The following is a 21,340-nucleotide window of genomic DNA, read 5'->3' on the forward strand; positions in this document are numbered from 1 at the left end:
ATTTATTCTATGTATGAATAGATGCACATTATGTGGATGAATTTCTTTATGAAATAATTGACTATTTTTTTCTTGTTAACCTAATAAAAACAGTTTGAGATCATCAAAATTAAGAGATCAAGCTAGTGCATAACAAAGTGAAACAGTCTAATCTGTGTATGTAAATGAGGTAACAGCAACACATTTAGCATCTGTTAAACTCACAGTGTATAATATTCATTTCATGAGGTTTGAAATACAGGCAGGAGGATTAGGAAGGGGAATACCTGCCTGAGAGAACCCCATGTGACATTTTTCATTTCATATTTACACTCAGCTATATGTGTAAATAAGCAGGTATTTTAATATCTGTACCAAATGAAAAAAATATATTGCACTAGTTTGAGTTTTGATGCACATGGTTTATATATGTAGTTTAATTTTGAAGAAGAAAATGATAGAGAGCCTGGAGATTATCAAAGTTATACCTAGAGAAATGACAAATTATCACCTTAGTCACCTTCCCCATTGAATAGGAGTCCATCTGGAAATGCATCCATTTTTATATCAACGGAAAACACACCATCACCTGCTAAATAGTCACATGTTGCAAAATGTAGATTATCTCTAATTAACAAAAAGAAAGACATTGCTTTTCAAAGTCTGGGAATGTTATCTTGTGATTTTGTCATAAATGATCTTTATCTAATTGTTCCATTTTAAGGATTATTTATCTTGTTTTCACCTCTTTGATTGCTTCCTTCCAGTGCCATGTAAATTGGAACCACTATTAGCAACATCACTAATTTCCCCTAAAGATCATCTGAGCTCTCAAGCCGAAACATTGCGCTCTGTTTTATTTTTTTCATAAAACTGAAATGGTTTTAGATGGATAATTTTATCATCTTTAATTCAAGCCTCAAAGGTAGCCAATTTTTTTTTATAGATAAGTAATTGCTTGGACTGAAAGTTTTAACTGCAGTATTTCAAAGGGAAGATAATGTTGAAATGGTGTTGGTTATAATAATTAAACCCTTTGTTCAATCAAAAATAGACTCTCTAGCTAAAAGGCAGTAAACTTCATGAGGTAAATAACAAATCATGTTTCAATTTATTGAACACAGATTTTTCCCCTTCCCTGTGTTTAGTATTTGTCATTTAGATACATACATAGAGAACTGGATCCTGAATAAATTAAGCATAGCGATAATTTGTGGCAGCTCTGATAAATCATATATATATGCGCTGTGATTACACGAAATGAGAGGACCATCACACATAAGGCTGATAAATTGTTCCAAGTCCACAAAGGGTTTGATCTGAAGACCAGTTCTTTTTGCTTGTTCACTCAGGCAACAACATTAACTGTTTAACTAGAAAAGCTTTCCCTGATATCTCAAATGAACTTTACAGTATCACCAGAGCTGGGTGATGTGCCATCCCCAGGATTAAACACAGCAAGGTAACAAGTATCATTCAGAAGATGGAACTGAAAACTGAAGGTGGATGACACATTTCCTCGAGAGGGAGGAGACTTGCCCAGCTGAAGGGAGAGGAAATGAGAGGTAAAAAGGTTGATAAAATCAGAACCGAAAGCCGTGGCCATAGTGTGAAGGGGTAAGGATGAAGTGGATTTGTAAACAGTGGGGGGCTGCCTTCGTCAGTTTGGGTTGCTATAACAAAGCACCCGAGACGGCTGGCTTATAAATAACAGAAATGTATTACTCACAGTCCTGGAGGCTGCTCGTCTGAGATGAGGATGCCAGCGTGGCCAGATTCTGGTGAGAACCCTCCTCCGGACTGCAGGCTGACAACTTATTGTATCCTCACGTGGCACAGAGCAGAGAGAGGAAGCAAGCGCCCTCCTGACTCTTGCAAGGGCCCTAAAGCCATTCAGGAGGGCCTCATCCACACAGTTGCCTTCCAAAGGCTCTACCTCCTAATACCAGCACGTTTGGGGGCTGGGGGAGCAGGGTTTCAACATACGAATTTGGGCAGGGGGTGGGCAGGGGGGAAGCAAACAGTCAGTATAGCGCAACACTGTGGGTTTTTGCTTCGGGCAGCGTTTTCTGGAGAGCGATCAAGCACCTGTTGGCCGGAGACACTGTACAGAGAAGGGTCTGGGTGTACGGGCACGCTTCAATAATAAACGTAGTGGCTCAGGAGTAAAGTGAGAAGGTGCTGAACACAGCTGTCGGCAATGGTCATGGCCAGGGAAGGATATTTTGAGAGCTCTTGTGGAAGAAATGTGGACAGGCTTTCTAGTACATATGAATGCTTGAGATGATTCTAGAATTAACAACTGGGGAGGCCATTCTGCCTATCAGTTGAGATCCTCTAAACTGTACTACAGCAACAGAGTCCCCAAATCTCCTACAGCTCAAAATACCAAAGTTGGTTTTTTTGTTCTTGTTGTTTGTAATTCCTACTCACACTCACGCCCATGGTGGTCAGCTGGGTCTCTGCTCCTCACTGTCAGCCTCCCTCTGGGACATACAGCACTGCTCATCACTGCTGCAGAAGGAGGAGAGAAGGGGAAAGCACACGTTGTCTCTTAGGATACATTGTCTCTCAAAGCTTCCACATGGAAAGGACGCATGGGACCTCCTGTCACATTTCATTAGTCAAAGCAAGTCACATGGCTCTGCCTGAGTTCAAGGGGATGGGTATCAGAGATTAGTAGTACAATCTACCACTTTCTCTTTTCATAACAAGCTGGGCACTTGATGTGTGAAAACATTTTTTTCAGACTACGTTCTACAAAACGTGAAATGCAAAGCTATTTTCTTCTCTTCGGTGACAATTTCACGTGGACCAACATGGAATGAAATAAAAATGTAATTAAATACTCAAGAATGTCCCTAGCCACGTACAGTTGGTTTTATAAATATGCAAAATCTGTGGTTTGCCACTTAGCAGGGCTTTCTGTAAATTAGTTTCTTAAGGGTGCTGCAACAAATTTCCACCCCTGGTGGCTTAAAACAATAACATCTATTCTCTTACAGTTCGGGATGTCAGAAGTTCAAAATCGGTTTTACTGGGCCAAATTCAAGGTGTCAACAGAGCCACATCCCTCAGGAGGCTCTAGGGGAGGATGTGTTGCTGGCCTCACCAGCTTCTGGTGGCTGCCAGCATTCCTTGGATCTTGGTTGATTCACTCCAGGCCCCCCTTCCAGGGTCCCGTTGCCATCTCCTCTTCCTGTAAATTCTCCCTCTGCCTCCCTCTTATAAGAATTCTTCTGATTACACTGGATCCACCCAGATAATCCAAGTCCCCATCTCAAGATCCTTAACCTAATAGATCAGCAAACTCCCTTTTGCCATGTAAGGCACTATTCACAGGTTCCAGGGATTAGGACTTCAATATCTTTGGGGGCCATAATCCAGCCCACCATACTCATCGTGGCACAGTACATTATGTCTTGTGGCTCCCCTTGTGTTTAGATAAGTACCTGAAAGGAAATCAACCAAAGCACCACTGCCAGAAACCTGTATTCAAAAATGTCAGGCTTGAAATGACTCTAAAGGAATATTCTAACTTGGGGAAGGAGGGTGTAAGTTTGTACAGGGCTGATGGAGGAACAGTCAACTGAAGTTCACTTGGCTTTGGGAATTCTTGGTCAAAAATGATTCTTCAAAGAGAAAAGGTCACTCCTTTAGCAGCCATTGTTTGCACAGTATGGCCTTTACCTGGATGGATGGAAACAAACAGTCAGGGACTAAGATCACGTGCAAGATCAACTTGCAGATGAAAGACAGCCGCAGGTAAATAGGCCAGGTGGGAGGGCCACAATGAACAATTCTCAGGTTTTCTGTGTCTTTTACAAATAGAGTAGGGATAAAAAATTAATCTGTACTTGTTCATAGACTTCCAATTGCAGAAGCCATTGTCTAGGGAATGGAGGGACTTCCCTACTATCCAGGATGTTGCTGTGTAAGCTTGACTCTTTGCTTTCTGAATCTTTTGTCATATGGATCTGAGGAGAAAGAAAGAAATCCAGAAAAGCCAGGCATTCGTATGTTAGAAGAGGGAAAGAGCTTTCTGAGGAAGAAAATAATAAAGCAGAAAGTAAAGGGAGGAGTTAGGGTGGGTTAAAGAACAAATGGAAGAAATGGGGATAGATAAATTTAAATAATCTTTCTTACTGTTAGAGAGGTAATTTTTTTATTCACTCCTCTTCTAAAGACTTCAGAAAATGTATAAATTGCCAAGACTAGATGCAAATTCTCTGCAGAGAAACATTCCTCTAATTATCTGGCCTTCTACACTAAAATCTGTAGAATAATATATGTTCTAAGCTCCAGCAACTCTTCTCTTGAATACTTTTATGTGGCATATTGGAGCTTATATTCTCCTTCATTGGGCAAGTATTTTCCAATTATAATCTTACCTTTGCTTTGCATGTAAAAACCTGATAATGTTCGTGTATGAAACCAATTGAGGCATTCAGACATATCTGAATGACCACATCAGAACCACCAAGCAAGGATCTTAATGGTTACTCAGCAAGTAGCCACAATTAGAGCCAACAAGAAATGAAGCAAAAAATCAAATCATACATTTGTTCATATAAATAAAGTGCTGTAAGATTTCATTTGTTCTTGGAAATCATATCTGTCCTGAATTCAAAGCATGCTAATGAATACTACATTCTAATTATGTTCTTAAACAATCTCTCGGTCCCCCTAATCATCAAACAAAATACTGTGTGTGGAGTAAAGGTGATGAGACTCTGCCTAGGTTTGGAGGGAAAGTTTACTCTGGAAAGTAGCTGGATCACTGAGATTCTCAACCATATATGATCGCATATATTATGTTTTTGAATTTTTCTAGATATTTGTTTACAGCCCTTGATACTCATTCTCTTATTTGGAGCTCACTAAATCCTCAGGAGTTATTCAGAGTAGCCAGTGCATTCTGTTTGGTAAAGAAACAGTGTCAGAAAAGTGATGTCATTTTTGTCTATAGAGCAAGTTCTAGAACCTGGGTGTCCTTCTACTGCTCCCACACTGCCTTATAACTAACTCTCTAAAAAACAGCCTTTTTTGTCTTTTTTTTTAAGATTTTATTTATTTATGTGAGAGAAATAGAGCATTGGGTGGGGGGGCCAGAGGGAGAAGCAGGCTCCCTGATGCGGGACTCGATCTTGAGATTCCAGGATCATGACCTGAGCCAAAGGCAGTTGTTTAACCAACTGAGCCACCCAGGCACCCCGCATTTTTGTCTTTTTTTTTGTTTTGACTGGAAAATAACTCATACTAACAAAGTCTCGAGGCATACCTCAATTTCACAGTCCACACAACCCGAAAAATTCAGCTGAAAATTGGTCTCTGAATACAAAGCTGGTCAAAAGTAAATTCTGGTGTTGTGGGCCACAGAAATCCAGTCTCATTTCCTATGCAGAAGACCCTTAAGCTGTCTGTTTGATTTTCTAAGCAACTCAAGTGCATATTCTTACCACTCAGATTCTGAATCCAAACAAAACCTTTTCTCAATGGTTAGTTATGGCAGCCTCCTCCTATGTCACAGAAACCATTTAGCAGATTGTTCTAAATTTATTAAGTATTTTTAAGAAAATGGAAACTTAAATTTTAATTAATTAATTTATTTATTTTTATTTAAGAAAATCTCTATTTGATATAATGTTTGCATTTGGGGCATGTTATATTCTTGAGAACTTCTCTTTTTTTATCATTTTTTTACATTAAAGTCTTGAACTTTTCTGGTTGAACGGTGGATATGAAAATAGCTCTACATGTAAATAACAAACGACTGTGAGTGGGTGACAGCTTTAACATGGGGTGGACATTCATAATCACTTATTGACCTCCCACTTACATACACACATACCACACACATAATCTCCGCCTCATTCACTACTCTATTTATTGTGCAATATATTTTCTGCATCGATTATTATATACTAATGGGCTGTGTAATATCCTTTCCCGATTTCATTGTAGGTATTTTATAAAAATGAATAGATTCAATTATAGAAAAAAATCAAGTCCTTGCCTACTGCTGTTTATTTTAATTGTAAGTAGTTAAAAATTTACAATTTGCACTCTTCGGTTTGGATCCAAGCTATGTATGGGCTCTGATTCCCACTGGCAACTCTTTGTGCATGACTTTTGCTTTTTAGGTAGGCTAGCATGTGAATTTCTGAGGTTATGTGGCACAGATTCCATTCATAGCACACTAATAAGCATTTGTCACCTTCAGATGTTGCAGTTGGAGAATGGAAGTTTCATTCATTTATTCGTCTATTCCACAAACATATATTGCTTTCTTACTACATACAAGGCATTGTTTTAGGCACTGACAATAGAGCAGTAAGGGAGCAACAACAACAAAAAAGATAAATATCCCTACTGTGATGAGGCATCCATTCTAATTGGGAAAGGCAGACAATGAATAAACAAACAAGTAAAATATATACTATGTCAGATGGTGATACACACTAAAGAGGAAACAAAGGTACAGAAAGAGCTGGGCAGTTCCAAGGGCAGATAAACCGTTAAAACTGGTAATCAGTCAGTGGTATCATTGCTGAATAGATCCAGGGAACATGAAGGAGCACCACATAGTTACCTCAGGAACATGGCAGGCAGAGGAAACAATAAGAACAAAGGCCGGGAAGCAGAAATGCCCATGGTGTCCTAAGTGTAGCCCAGAGGAGAGAGTGAGCAAAGGAAAGAGTAATAGGAGTTAAAGACAGAGAGGTAATGGTGAAAATTATATAGGGTCTTGCAGGCTACTCTAAGGACTTTGATTTGACTTCATTTAAAATTTGACAGAAGTCCAGTGATGCTCCAGGCAGCTGTCTTCTGCCTGGTGATTCAATGATCCAGGATGCCTCTACTTGTGGCTTTATTATTTCAACACTCAGCTGACATCTTCACTGACAAGGGAAAAGTGAACTGGAAGGTCCACAGGGGACTTTTACTTCTACTCATACTCCATTGCCAAGAACTAGTCAGAAGCCCCAGGAAATACAGTCCTCCCAGGAGGGAAAGAAACCCAAGTTCAATGAGCAGTAGTAATGTTTACTACTGGGGGCAAATGTAAAAACAGTAAAACCAGGTAAGAGAACATTACAAACATCCAGAAAAAGAGATGACAGCTGCTTGAACCATGTTGGTAGCAGGAGTCAGATTCTGGGTGTATTCTGAAGGGAGGAACAGTAAAACATACTGATGGATTGAATGGGGCGATTTTAGACAGGAGGTAAATTGGGAGAAAGAAGTTGCCATTTAGTGACTGGAGAAGACTTCAGAAGTAATATGTTCAAGGGGCAATAGAAAGAGCTCGGTTTTGACAGGAAGAAATAGAAATTTTAAACAGACCCATAACCATCAAAGAAATTGAATCGGTCATCAAAAACCTCCCAACAAACAAAAGTCCAGGGCCAGATGGCTTCCCAGGGAAATTCTACTAGACATTTAAAGAGTTAATACCTATTCTTCTCAAACTGTTCCAAAAAATAGATATGGAAGGAAAACTTCCAAATTCATTCTATGAGACCAGTATCACCTTGATTCCAAAACCAGACAAAGACCCCACTAAAAAGGAGAATGACGGGTCAATATCCCCAATGAACATGGATGCAAAAATTCTCAACGAGATATGAAATCGAATCCAACAGTACATTAAAAGAATTATTCACCATGGTCAGGTGGGATTTATTCCTGGGCTGCAGGGGTGGTTCAATACTCACAAATCAATCAATGTGATACACCACATTAATAAAAGAAAGGATAAGAACCATACGATCCTCTCAATAGATGCAGGAAAAACATTTGACAAAATACAGCATCCATTCTTGATAAAAACCCTCAACAAAGTAGCGAATAGAGGGAACATACCTCAACATCATAAAGGCCATACACGAAAGACTCATAGTTAATATCATCCTCAATGGAGAAAAACGGGGAGCTTTTCCTCTATAGTCAGGAACAAGACAGGGATGTCCACTCTCATCATTGTTATTTAACATAATACTGGAAGCCCTAGCCTCAGCAACCAGACAACAAAAAGAAATGAAAGGCATCCAAATTGGCAAAAAAGAAGTCAAACTTTACTCACAGACAAGATGGTACTCTACAGAGAAAATCCAAAAGACTCTACCAAAAAAATTCCTAGAAGTAATACATGAATTCAGTAAACTCACAAGATACAAAATCAATATACAGAAATCTGTTGCATTTCTATACACCAATAATGAAGCAGCAGAAAGAGAAATCAAAGAATTGATCCCCTTTACAATTGCACCAAAACACATAAGATACCTAGGAATAAACCTAATCAGAGAGATAAAAGATCTGTACTCTGAAAGCTATAAAACACTGATAAAAGAAATGGAAGATGACACAAAGAAATGGAAAAACATTCCATGCTCATGGATTGGAAGAACAAATATTGTTAAAATGTCTATACTACCCAAAGCAAACTACGCATTTAATGCAATCCCTATCAAAAAACCACCAGCATTTTTTCACAGAGCTAGAGAAAACAATCTTAAAATTTGTGTGGAACTATAAAAGACCCCAAATAGCCAAAGTAATCCTGAAAAATCAAAGCTGGAGCACCACGATTCAAACTATATTACAAAGCTGTAGTCCTCAAGACAGTAGGCACTCTCACAAAAACAGAAAGCAGTGGAACAGAATAGAAAACCCAGAAATGGATCCTCAACTATATGGTCAACTAATCTTCAACAAAGCAGGAAAGAATATTGAATGAAAAAAAAGACAGTCTCTTCAACAAATACTGTTGGGAAAACTGGACAGCAATATGCTGAAGAATGAAACTGGACCACTTTCTTACACCATACACAAGAATAAATTTAAAAAATAGATGAAAGACCTAAATGTGAGACAGGAAACCATCAAAATCCTAGAGAAGAACACAGGCAGCAACCTCTTTGACCTTGGCTACAGCAACTTCTTACTAGACATGTCACTGGAGGCAAGGGAAACGAAAGCAAAAATAAACTATTGGGGTTTCATCAAGATAAGAAGCTTCTGCACGGCGAAGGAAACAATCAACAAAACTAAAAGGCAGCCTACGGAATGGGAGAAGATATTTGCACATGACATATCTGATAATGGGCTAGTATCCAAAACCCATAAAGAACTTACCAAACTCAACACCCAAAAATACAAATAATCCAGTAAAAAAAAAATGGGCAGATTATGAATAGACATTTTTACAAAGAAGACATACAGATGGCTAAGAGACATATGAAAAGTGCTCAACATCACTCATCATCAGGGAAAAACAAATCAAAACCACAATGAGATATCACCTCATACATGTCAGAATGTAAAATTAACAACACAGGAAACAACAGATGTTGGTGAGGATGCCGAGAAAGGGGAACCCTTACCCTCTTGGTGGGAACGCAAACTGTAGTGGCCACCCTGGAAAACAGTTTGGAGGTTCCTCAAAAAGTTAAAAATAGAACTACCCTATGACCGTGCAATTGCACTACTAGGTATTTGCCCAAAGGGTACAAAAATACAGATGCGAAGGGGTACATACACCTCGATGTTTACAGCAGCATTATCAACAATGGCCAAACTATGGAAAGAGCCCTAATGTCCATCGACAGATGAATGGATAAAGAAGATGTGGAATATAACTCAGCCATCCAAAAGAATGAAATCTTGCCATTTGCAAAGATGTGGATAGAGCTAGAGCGTATTATGCTAAGAAAAATAAGTTAGAGAAAGACAAATACCCTATGATTTCACTCATATGTGGAATTTAGGAAACAAAACAAACATATGGGAGGGGGGACAAGACAAAGGGAGAGGGAAACAAATTGTAAAAGACTCTTAAAAATTGAGAACAAAGTGAGGGTTGATGGAAGGAGGTGGGTGGGGGAATGGGCTACATGGGTGAGGAGTATTAAGATACTTGTTATATACAGCACTAGGTGTTATACATAAGTGATGAATCACTAAATTCTACTCCCAAAACCAATATTACACTATATGTTAACTAACTAGAATTTAAATAAAAATTTGGAAGAAAAAAAAAGAGTTTGGTTTTGAAACACTGAATATTTCATGGGACATCCAAGTTGAGTTGTCGAGTAGACAGTTAACTATATGTGTCTGGAGTTCAAGAGAGGGATAAATTTAAGAATCATCAACATGGTGATAGAATTCACAGCTACCTGACACAAGAGAGATAAGTACCTAAAGGGTGGATCAAAGAAGAGAAAAGTTCCAAGGGCTGAGCTCTGGGCACGCCAATGTTTGTAACTTTGGTAAATGAGTGGGCCAAACAAAGGAGCTTGGGAAGTAGCAGCTATGAATTAGGAGAAAAATCAGCAGTGTGTAATGTTCCAAAAACTACATGAAAAAGGTGTTGCAAGGAGAGAGTTATCAACACTGTCAAATCCTACTAATAGCCCAAGCTAAATAAGGGCTAATAATTGGCCTCTGATTTAGCAACATGGAGGTCATTACTGTAACCTTGACAGGAGCTGTTTTGTGGAATGGTGAGGGCAAAAGCCAGTTGGAGTTCTTTAGGAGCAGAAAAATGGGGTGGCAGTTGGAGTGGGATGTGGGAGAAACTCAGCATGGCTTTACGCTGACGAGAATGATCTAGCAGAGTAAGAACGGAGGAATACACAGGAGGAGCAGGGGGAATCCCTGGGGTAATGTCTCAAACGGCTTAGAAGGAAGAGCATCTAATGCACCGGGAAGGGTGTTTGTCTCTGACAGGAGCACAGTAGTTTCACCTATGAAAGTGGAAAGATAGGGGCGCCTGGGTGGCACAGAGGTTAAGCGTCTGCCTTCGGCTCAGGGCGTGATCCCGGTGTTATGGGATCAAGCCCCACATCAGGCTCCTCCACTGTGAGCCTGCTTCTTCCTCTCCCACTTCCCCTGCTTGTGTTCCCTCTCTCACTGGCGGTCTCTATCTCTGTCGAATAAATAAATAAAATCTTTAAAAAAAAAAAAAAAAGAAAGAAAGTGGAAAGATGTCAAAGTGTGTGGGTACAAATGCGGGTCAGCGGGAAGGCATGCTGGTGGGGAACATGTGGGACTTCTTCAGAGTGCTTCTACTTTCTCAGTGAAGTAAGAATCAAAGTCAACAACTAGAGCTAGAATGAAGGAGGTGTGAAGAGAGAAAAGGTGATGATTTCTCATCCAGAGCTGTAGCTGAGTGAATATGATTTCCAGGCCGCTCCGAGGGACAGCTTAAAGTCAGACTAGTTGGCATACTTGCATGCTTCTCCCATGCCATGATGACCTCAGCAGCCACAGGGCAAATGAAACAGGAAGAAAGTTAGGTTTTAGGGAGTCTCACTTCCATTGATCAGGATCCTTGCCATTACTATTCTTGATTATTTTAACTGTCTCCTTTCTCACAGATGCTCCTGACATTTGGGAATCACTAAATTTTTGCCTCCCACATTCTAGTCTAAATTCACTTGCTCTCACTCCTTTGGTTCCAAACCTATCATCACTACAGGTTCCTCCTTAGACCGCACTCCCTTTGCCGAGACTTTGTTTTATTCCCACTTGACCTCTGAAGCACATGGGTCCAATTTTTCTCAAGTTCAAGTTCAGCAGCCTCTGGGCCAGCTTCCCACTTCTCTGCCTCTCCCACTCTCATCACGTTAAACCCCGTCTGTGCCCCAGGTCTGGATCATTCTCTCCATCAGGGAGCTCAGAATATGGATTGGAGCGAAGAGTCCTACCACAGAGAACCGTCCACTGATAAAGTAAGAATGAACTGAACCCCACTGAGGGAAGAAGGTGGGGGTTTCAAGACCCCATCTTACCCCTCTGCTCTCTGAGCCTCGTCTGCCTTTCTGCTTCATCCGGAAGCCAGTTCAGAGACAGTTTGGACTGTGAGTGAGACGGGGTGCCAGACTGCATCACAGAGTCTGTGCTCCTTACCTCAAATTGGACCGATTCTTTCACAGTCCAGACGGTTAACGCGGCTGTGAAGGCCTTGTCAACATGTTGAGTTTACTATCCTGAGTAACTTGCTCCTGGGGAAATGCGAGAAATTGTTATCCAAATAAATAGGAGGTCAGCTTATTTAGTTAAAAGAGAGAAAGAGACTCTCTACAGAAACATTTGGGCAGGTTTCAATTTAAGCAAAAAGCATTTCATTCATTTCATTTTAACGGCTTCTGTTGAATAAGCATGAAAAATGGTTTTCATTAGCCCTTCCTCCACATTAGACCTGACAAGCAGGGGGAAAACATGAATTTTTCCTGTACTTAACAAATATTCTGTAGTCATATGGAACAGCAGGAGAGATGCAAAAGGAATAGTAATTTTGCAAAATGAAAAGGCTTGGGCCAAAACAGATCATTTATTCCCAGGAAGGAGCAAGAATATGCTAGCACATGATAAAAATAAACTGATGAAATTTCTAATACTGGAGATTATGATTAAAGACAATTTATAATCGGTCTGGAAATGAAGTGGGGAGGAATGGTTCATTTTCATTATTTGCTTCAACCTTATTTATTTTCTCACGCCCCATTCATTTAGCAGGGGACCTCCAACAGTCTCTCCATAGGTAGAACTTTTTGCTTCATGCCCTGGCTGATGCTTGCTACCACATAAATAGCTTATTTCACAAGCTACTTTTCTTGCTGGGTCTAGGATTTTAACACTAATATGATTTTCCTTTCTTTTTAATGCTCTGAGATTAATTGTACTTGCGGAATATCTAGTTTTGAAATGTAAATGCCTTTGACATTTTACTTTAATTCCAACTTGGATGGTAATTTAAGGGTTTAATTAACAATAAAGATGAATCAACCTATAAAATGAATACATAAACAGGGAGCAGCAATTGACAGAAATGAACGAAAATTTTTCTAATGCATTCTCTATCGATTCTCATTGGTGTGGGCGAGGAGGGTGTGTTTCTGAGTCTCATCACACAAGTAAGAAGAGAAAAGACCCAGCCTGGAATGTTGCCTATTTGCAAAACAGTTTAGGCCAGTTAGTGGTTGTAAATACCAATAATAATAAATAGGAAGAAAATGGCTCTTTTGAAGAAAGAGTGAGTAAAGCAAATAAGCAGTAAAAGTCTAAAAGGGATGCTTGTCTCGAGTTTGCATAAGCAAAACCAAGTAACTCAGTAAAGTATAACAGAATTTGTACTGAACTCTAACCGTAAATTCAGGCTTATGCTAAATACTTAACTTGTCTTGCTCATTAATGCTCATACAGTTCAATGAGATGGATCCTATTATTATTCCTAATTTATAGATAAAGAGGCCGAAGTTCAGAGAGGTGAACTAACTTGCACAAGATCACACAGCCAATAAGCGGCCTGGACAGGAATTAAACTCAAGTCAGTCTGACTCTAGACTTACTTTATACAAATAGATCATTTCTTAAAATCTATTTTTTCTTTGTTAAAAAAATCCTCTGAAAATGTACAGAATCGGATTAAGTCTGATAATGAAACTGCATACCCGTTAAACGTCAGGTAGATATTGGCACAATCTGTGCACAATTTGAAAATATTTCCCTAAGGTCGCATTATCACTCCTAAGCTTACTGGTACCACTTAACCTGAGCCTCTTAGAAGCTCGCAGGAAAGCATCAGCGGTGGTGAGTAGCCTGATTCGAAGGCTGCAATTTTCTCACCAAAAAGTTGGAGTATTCACTCCGGGACTGAACCATGTAATGCGCACCAAGGAAACTGGCCTTATCTCTTCACTGTGGGGACATGCACTCTCCAGCTCCCTGGGAATGATCTGACATAGTATACTCCACTGAGTTGTTCTGGGGGAGTTATAGTAATATGTTCAGCTAACAGAGGCAAGATTGCATTTTTCTTTGCATAAACTGACATGTCAAGGAAAGTCTTTTCCTTTGGAAAGCAGGAGACAGAGAGGAGTATTTTTAAGAAATAAAGAACATAAATAGGGAAAGCTAAGTAGATAGTACGTTATAAAGTATTCATAAGCTCTATAGCACTTGACAGTTTATACAGTGCTTTCGGATAAAATTCATGCATTTTGCGAATGATCCCTCAAGTTGGGTAGGGGCAGATATTATCACACTCATTTAAGAGGCAGAGGCTCCAGAAGGTCAAGCTGTTTGCCCAAGGTTATGTGGATCCTAAGTAATAATATTGGGCTAGCTCAGGTCTTATGACTCTATCAAGACTTAATATTGACAAGATGTTTACTATCTGAAGGCTTTTATGGACAATTATTTTATTAAACAGAAAGCTCTCTTGGATTTTTTCCTGAAGATGAATGCTTCCTCCTGCCTACCTGCTCATGCCACAACATCCCACAGTATGAAATTCTCATCATCACCTTCATCCCAGCTCACAACAAATACCAGTTAGTGCCAGTGATGGGCTCCTCTGTGACAGACGTTTTCAAATACTAACTTCTTCAGTCATCACAAAAACCCTAATGAGGTTAAGTATCATTATCCCATTTCCTACAGAACAGCCTGGGAGAAGTAATTATTTGTTGTTGTTGTTGTTGACACAGAAGCAGGGGGAGGGGCAGAGGGGGAGGGGGAGAGAATCTTAAGCAGACTCCATGCCCAGCGCGGAATCCCACGCAGAGCTCATCTCGCCACCCTGAGATTATGACCTGAGCCGAAATCAGGAGTCAGACACTTAATCAGCTGAGCTACCCACACACCTCAGGAGAAGTAATTATCTTAACAATGCTGTGGTTAAAAATAAAAAAATAAAAACAAACAATAAACTCTCTGTGGTTTTTAACTGCATGGGTGCATTTATCACTCGCTGGCTCTGCTTCCTGCCCTGCTCATTCCAGGATCCAATTTGTCAATTCATCCCTCCTTGGATCATTGCTGGGCTCATGGCAGAGACTGGAATGGACTGCATGGCTCTGTTCAGAAACTCTTATGTCTTCTGCTCACAGCCCACAGCAAGCCATCTGAGCAAGTCTGACATCAGCAGAGTAGGGATGTATCACCTCCCCATTCTATCACACTATCACACTGCACCAAAGTCTATAATCGGTTGCAAGTATTAGTTTCTTCCTTTACTGGAGTCAATCCCCAAGTTTTCTCTTAATGTAAAACCAGACTGAAAGTCTAGGATTTTGTTCTAATCTCTGTATCGGGTCTGGGTGTGGCTCGAGATCCAAGAGCAATCAATCCTACATGAAATTAAGTCAGTCTGCTTCACACACAGACCCGTGCAGTGCTTCTGTCTCCTTAGGAGAGTCAATTGTTACATTTTCAGGAATTTTGCAAATGTCACGTGAATAGCTTAAAGTTGGCCATGGTTGGAATTGTTTACACGAAAGAAATGGGCAAATGCTAGAAATCAGGGCTTTTCTTCCCTAGAGAGAGTTATTACACATTTACCAGCATAGCCCTGTACCTGGGGTATGTTGGGAGCATAGGAGCCGGTTAATGGCAATAAATTCCCCTGCGTGGAAAAAAGACAAATGGAAACCACACAGCAGTCATGGACCCACAAGAATTCTGGAATGATGCTGGGCAGTTGTTGTAAGAGCCCCCCACCTCAGAGGTGAGGATCACTCCTTTATTAACTGCTTCTGTGCCCTGGAAGTAACTCCCCAGGCTACTATTCTTACTGTTCCTAGGGACCTTGCCTCTGCCCTCTGGGAGATCCTTTGTTTTCCTTTTCCTCCTTGGCTCTAACTAAAATACATGTTAGACACTGCCCTCCTTGGAAGGGGCGTGGCTATTGTAGCCTGCTTCTTGCCCACAGAAGACTGGCTCTGTATCTGTTTAAACAAATTCCAGTCAGTTCCATATACCAGAAGCCGCACCTCCAGTTCTTTTCCAGATACGCCCCTCTTTGATTGCTAAAAATTCTAGCCTATCACTCTACTAGGGGAGAGCCTGGAAGTCTCTTTACCCTGAGCCATGTTTTCCATTTGAAAAGATTTCCTGGACACCAGCTGAATTGATTCAGAGATTTTAACAAAGACCATGGCAGCCATACCCTTGGATTGGTTTTTGCCAAAAATCCGGGTCTAATCAGTCTTTGTAGCTCAAAGATTTTCTCAGTTTTATCATTTTCTAAAAAATTTTTAACACTATAGGTTCCAGAATTTCTGGACTCTCTCTATTCCTTTTTATGTCTTCTTGCAAATCGGTTCTTTCCTAAGCTCATCTCAGTAACTTGTCAAATACAACTTACAGTGAACAATTTATGCTACAAACATTCTATATTCCAATTCCTTCACCTAGAGCCACAAGTTAATTAAATACCTTACCTGCTTTCCAAGCTACTGTGGGCAACAGTATTGCTAAATGTTTCACTAGCGCCTTCAATGGCTTCCTGCCCACAATAACAGTTTCTTTGTGCCTTCTGGCCAGCCCCAAAACAGTTCACATATTTCAGGGGTTTGTTTTTGTTTTTGCTATTAACAGCAGGGAACTGTACTTTCAGGGCAATTTCTGTATCACCCTGAATAGGCTAGCTTGATGGTAAGTGTATCCCAAAATCTCAGGGGATTACACTAACAAAATTTACTTAAGTTTACTTCACCTTTGTTAATGTTGGCTACAGGAGCACAGTGGCCCTTCTCCACATCCCCTTCCTTCAGGGATGTGAGCTAAGGTGTAGCCTTTGTATTGTTGGTTTTACAACAGAGGAAAAAGAACATGTGTGGCTGACCATAAAACGGATCTTAAAGCTCTGTCACTTTCACTCGCATCCCATTGATGAAGAAAGGAACGTGGATGATGGGCTTTGGATATCCCCCCCAGGGCTAGCCCGTAGGGAAAAATCTGTAGGGAGCAGTTACTTTGGAATAATATGCACTGTTCTATGGTAGCAGAGTCTGACTCCAAAGCCTGTATTCTTAACCACTACATTATACTATTGCCTCTCCGAAATATGGTTTAGCTTCATTTTGTTGCTAGACTAATGACAAAGGTTCCAAGAATCCTTTGTGACACAGAGCAAGTACAATGGGGCTTTAATTGCTAAGTTCTCCAAGGGACACAAAGGCAGTAACAGTCAAAGCCACCAGTCAGGGCAGAATTTTTCTCAAACCAGCTTGAGACACAATTCATTTTGACCAGAGAGATTGAAGGGAAGGTGATTTTCCCACAGTGATGTAAGGTGCGCTTTTGCAACTTCTTTAGAGCAATGAAAAATTTAAGTCATAAAAATTATGTTCTTAAATGATGTTTTTCATCCTGAGAGATTACTTGTAATTACTTATCATTAGCTATGATTTAAAGCAGTTAGAGGAATAAATACTTTATCCCTTCTATTTTATATCCAACATTTGTTGGATCCTTGTTTTTATTGAAACCTTGGTTTGGGAGCTGGAGCACCTCAAATTCTCTCCCTACTCTTAATACACCTCGGGTATACAGTGTAATGTGATACTCAACGGAGGAGGCAACAGGCGAGTGGGAGTGTTACCACCGGGAGAGTCTGCTCTGTGTGAATGGAGATCTCCATTCTTGGACTCCCTACGAAAAGTTTACACGAGGATCCACACACAGAGACAGCCAGAAGGAAAGTAGCAGGCACAGAGCAATTTATTAAGAACAGTACACTCACAAGGTGGGAGGGCAGGCAGGCCCAGAGGGGGCAACTGTACCAGGGTTTAGGGGTATCTTTTCTTTTCACGTTTGCATTGGTTATGGATCACAGCTTGGGTGGTTCTCCCACTGAGGTTGTTTCCAATCGTCTAAGGGACTCCTCCTACTGGTTGGGGCAGGGAGGGTCAAAACCTCAAGGTAAATCTATCATAATGAATCTCTAGGTCACCCTGGGCAGAGGTTGAAGAGGAGAGAGCACGATCTGCACCTGTGGCTCCCAGTCTGTCAGCCCGGGGGTCTTGGAAGCCTAAAGCCCGGATGTTAAAAGCCACAAAGTCAGGAGGTTGGGCCCTGAGGCTTCTCACGTGTCACCTATTTATCACCACCTTTGACCCCGGCTCATGTCTAACTAACTGCCTGCTCTATCAGGACTTGTGGTGTCAAGATGGGAGCTAATTAAGTGGGCAGCAGGTTTAGTTAATGATTTTTATTACGATCACAGTGCAATTTTACACTTTCCTACAGCTACCAGAACCAAGTTTATTCAGGAAGTAATGTCATATTTGGGTATTGGTGGCTTAGTATCTCTCAAAAAGAGCATTTCTTTAAGCCTGCAAAATAGACTGGGAAGGACGTTTTTTAGCTTGGTGGAAGTGCTGATGTCCCAGAAATAAAATCAGCCTATTTTGACCAACTAAAATCACTGGTTGGCTGGTCCTCCTGTGCTCTCCTGATTCCCAGGCTGACATTCTATTGTCACCTTCCTAGCACTGATCCCCCTGGCCAAAGAGCTTGCTCCCAAAGGAAATTATGCAGATGTTTTATTTACTAATCTTTAATAATGGCTTCATTCTTATTGAAAACAATTTCTAAACCATAATGAACTAACCACTGATATATTTATTTTCTACAAATGGGAAATAGATATTCGGGACTCGATATCCTCAAGAGGTGGTTCAGACCCCACCCTTAGTACCTTTATATCATAGGTTGCCATGCTTATGACCCACGAACAGATGTGTGGGAATAAGATTACTACTTGGAAAATAACTCCTTCTTCCTCTTAAAAGTTCTCCCTTGAATGTCATTCTAAGTGGTCTAACCTCGGGCTATCTGGTCAATTAGCTGAATTCAGGCACCATGTTTTATATTTGTCCTAGATCAGCAGTTCACAATGAATGAACACTTCTGGGGATTTTTTGTCTTTGTTTTTTGTTTTGGCTTCCACATGGGCTCATCATAAAGTAGAGATCTGAGGTAATTATCCAGAAACTTAAAACCTTCAGATACATTTTGATGAAAATATTTTCTGCTACTGAAAGTATTAGCATATAAAGTAACTGAAATTTTTAATCAACAATAAATTCATTACGTGGAAATAGTAAACACACTGGCCTCACAAATCCTTGGCCTTGTGATTTCCAAATATGTTCCAAATCTTTTTCCAACTATTGTTCCTGCATCCTTTCTACAGGCCTCATAATCACGGTAAATTACTTATTCTATCTCAAAGGGCAATGTCCTTTTCTGACCATAACTTCTCCTCATCACCTTTTCCTTTCTTTAACAAACCCCTGGCCCTTCCCTTTTCTCTAAGTCCATTCGATACCCCCAATATCCAGCTTGGATCCTATGAACATTTCTTTCTAGGTATTTCTAGCAGCCCAAAATGCTCTCCCTCCTTTCATCAAAACTAGTGTAATATGGGTACAGACTAAGATAACTTGTGGGCCAAGTCGTCTTGATGGTAGCAGCAGGAATGGTGACGCTCCATTCTATACAGGTATACAAAACTCTTGCCAGCAGACAAAGTGTCCAGTAAGAGAAGATTTAAAAGCTACAGACTTGAGGTGCCTGGGTGGCTCAGTCAGTTAACAACCGACTTGATTTTGGCTCAGGTCATGATCTCAGGGTCATGAGATTAAACCCCGCAGCAGGCTCTGTACTCAGCATGGAGCCTGCTTAAGATTCTCTCTCTCTCCCTCTCCCTCAGCCCCTCCACCCCTGCTCATGCTCCCTCTCTCAAAAAGAAAAAAGAAAAGCTACAGTCTTAAGAAATATATATTCTGAAGACTCTAAGAAAGGAGAGACAAAGAGGTTGGGGGAAGAGAAAGAGAGATTATTGGGCCCTTGTAAGCTAGCCTGAATAAGGAATAAATGAAACCCTGAAGAAGAATAAGAGACTGGGATACTACTGAACTGGTCTGGAATATTATCAATCTTTAGCAGTAGATTACAGTGCCAGACAGTGACTTTATTAAAACTCCAAAGCCCTGGCCCTCCAGTCTTCATTTACACAAATAAGATAGGTTTTCTAAAGGTGAGGTGGAGGGCAGGATCTAACACACCACTCTGTAGACTTTTGATCTACTATCTTCAGGAGCATAGTTCAATACCTTACCCTGATTCCCAACCCAAACTTACAGGAAGAAGTAGGGTCTCTTGATAGGGATTCTCACCGGCACCGTGTATCTGTTTCTTGTCTTCAGCACCTTTGGGTCATACCTGGTGAAGTGTGTATCTGCTAGGGAGTATGTGTGCGTACATATGCATCACAGGACATGAGACAAAAGGCTCACACAAGAGGTGATGTGCTTGTTCACAATTAGGTTCACAATTACTAGACCCCCTCCCTTCGTTTATAGCCAGAAGTGTTTCCTTCCGTTGGATCTTCCACACGCTTACAGTTCCACAGCTTGAGCTTATTCCCAAATCAGTTATGATGGTATAGTTGTTACTGAAGTTTCATCGTTTAATTAAAGAGAGTCTATGTACAGTAGTGAATGAGAGTGTGGGAAGAAGAAAATCACTTTTATGAATATTTGAATGCTTTGGAGAGACAGGTTGATAAAGAATAATTGCTGACAAATTAGACATCTGTGTTAGGGTTCAACAGAGAAACAGAATCAATTATACACACACACATACACACACACGCACACATACATACATATATATAGAGAAAGTTATTATAAGGAATTGGCTCACATAATTATGGAAGAAGAGAATTCCCATGATCTCCAGCTGGCAAGCTGGAGACCCACAGGAACAGATGATTAATTCCAGTCCAAATCCAAAGGCCTGAGAATCAGGACAGCCAAAGTTATCCATTTCAGCATGAAAGGTAGCAGGTTCAAGAACCGAGGAGAGTCAATGTTTCAGTTAGGGTCGCAAAGCCAATGTTCCAGCTCAAACAGTCAGGCAGATGGAGTTCCCTCTTCCTCAGATTTTTTGTTCTTTTTAGGCCTTCAATTGACTGGATGAGTCCCTCCCACACTAGAACGGGCAATCTGTTTTACTTAGTGGACCAATTCAGACGTTAATCTCAGGAACAGCCTCACAGACACATCAAGAATAACATTTGGACACTCCATGATCCAGTCAAACTGACACATAAAACTAACCATCATAGCATCATTATGGCATTTATTTAAAAACTGGCAAATTCTGAAAGAATTCTGAACTCAAATCCAGTATATGGAAATTACAGATGATGTGTTATGTCTGTGGCTTACGTGAAAAAGAGAATAAAGGATTTTTTTAAGACAATTAAATTTATATCCCCCTTTAAAAAGATCTGTATTCTACATTAAACTTCTGAGGAATAAATGAACATTTTTTTAAGATACAATAAAAACTATTTACATACTTTAATCTTTTTATGATTCTTCACTTTAACGGAGTTTTTTTTTTCAACGAACCCATCAAATGACTGTCCCAGATAACATCAGTTAAAAGTAATTCTACTGTGTAAGATCATAAAATAAACAAGTACAGCCAAGGAAATGAGACACATGAATGTCAGAACTGTTTACGAGGACAGCTGGATTTTGCCAAAGGG

The 21,340-nt window shown here is 40.3% G+C and overlaps 1 long non-coding RNA gene across 1 annotated transcript in view; it reads right to left on the bottom strand.

Annotated features, from left to right (window-relative positions):
* Nucleotides 1-2,413: 2,413 nt before the first annotated feature.
* LOC103675396 overlaps nt 2,414-21,340 on the bottom strand; it is a 163,811-nt gene continuing 144,884 nt past the window's right edge. The window contains exon 3 of the long non-coding RNA XR_571836.2: nt 2,414-2,493. This is a non-coding gene — a long non-coding RNA (uncharacterized LOC103675396). The remainder of the gene's footprint in view (nt 2,494-21,340) is intronic.

This window comes from Ursus maritimus, unplaced genomic scaffold (genome assembly GCF_017311325.1).
Source record: "Ursus maritimus isolate PB19 unplaced genomic scaffold, ASM1731132v1 scaffold_26, whole genome shotgun sequence".
In the NCBI taxonomy this organism is placed as follows: domain Eukaryota; kingdom Metazoa; phylum Chordata; class Mammalia; order Carnivora; family Ursidae; genus Ursus; species Ursus maritimus.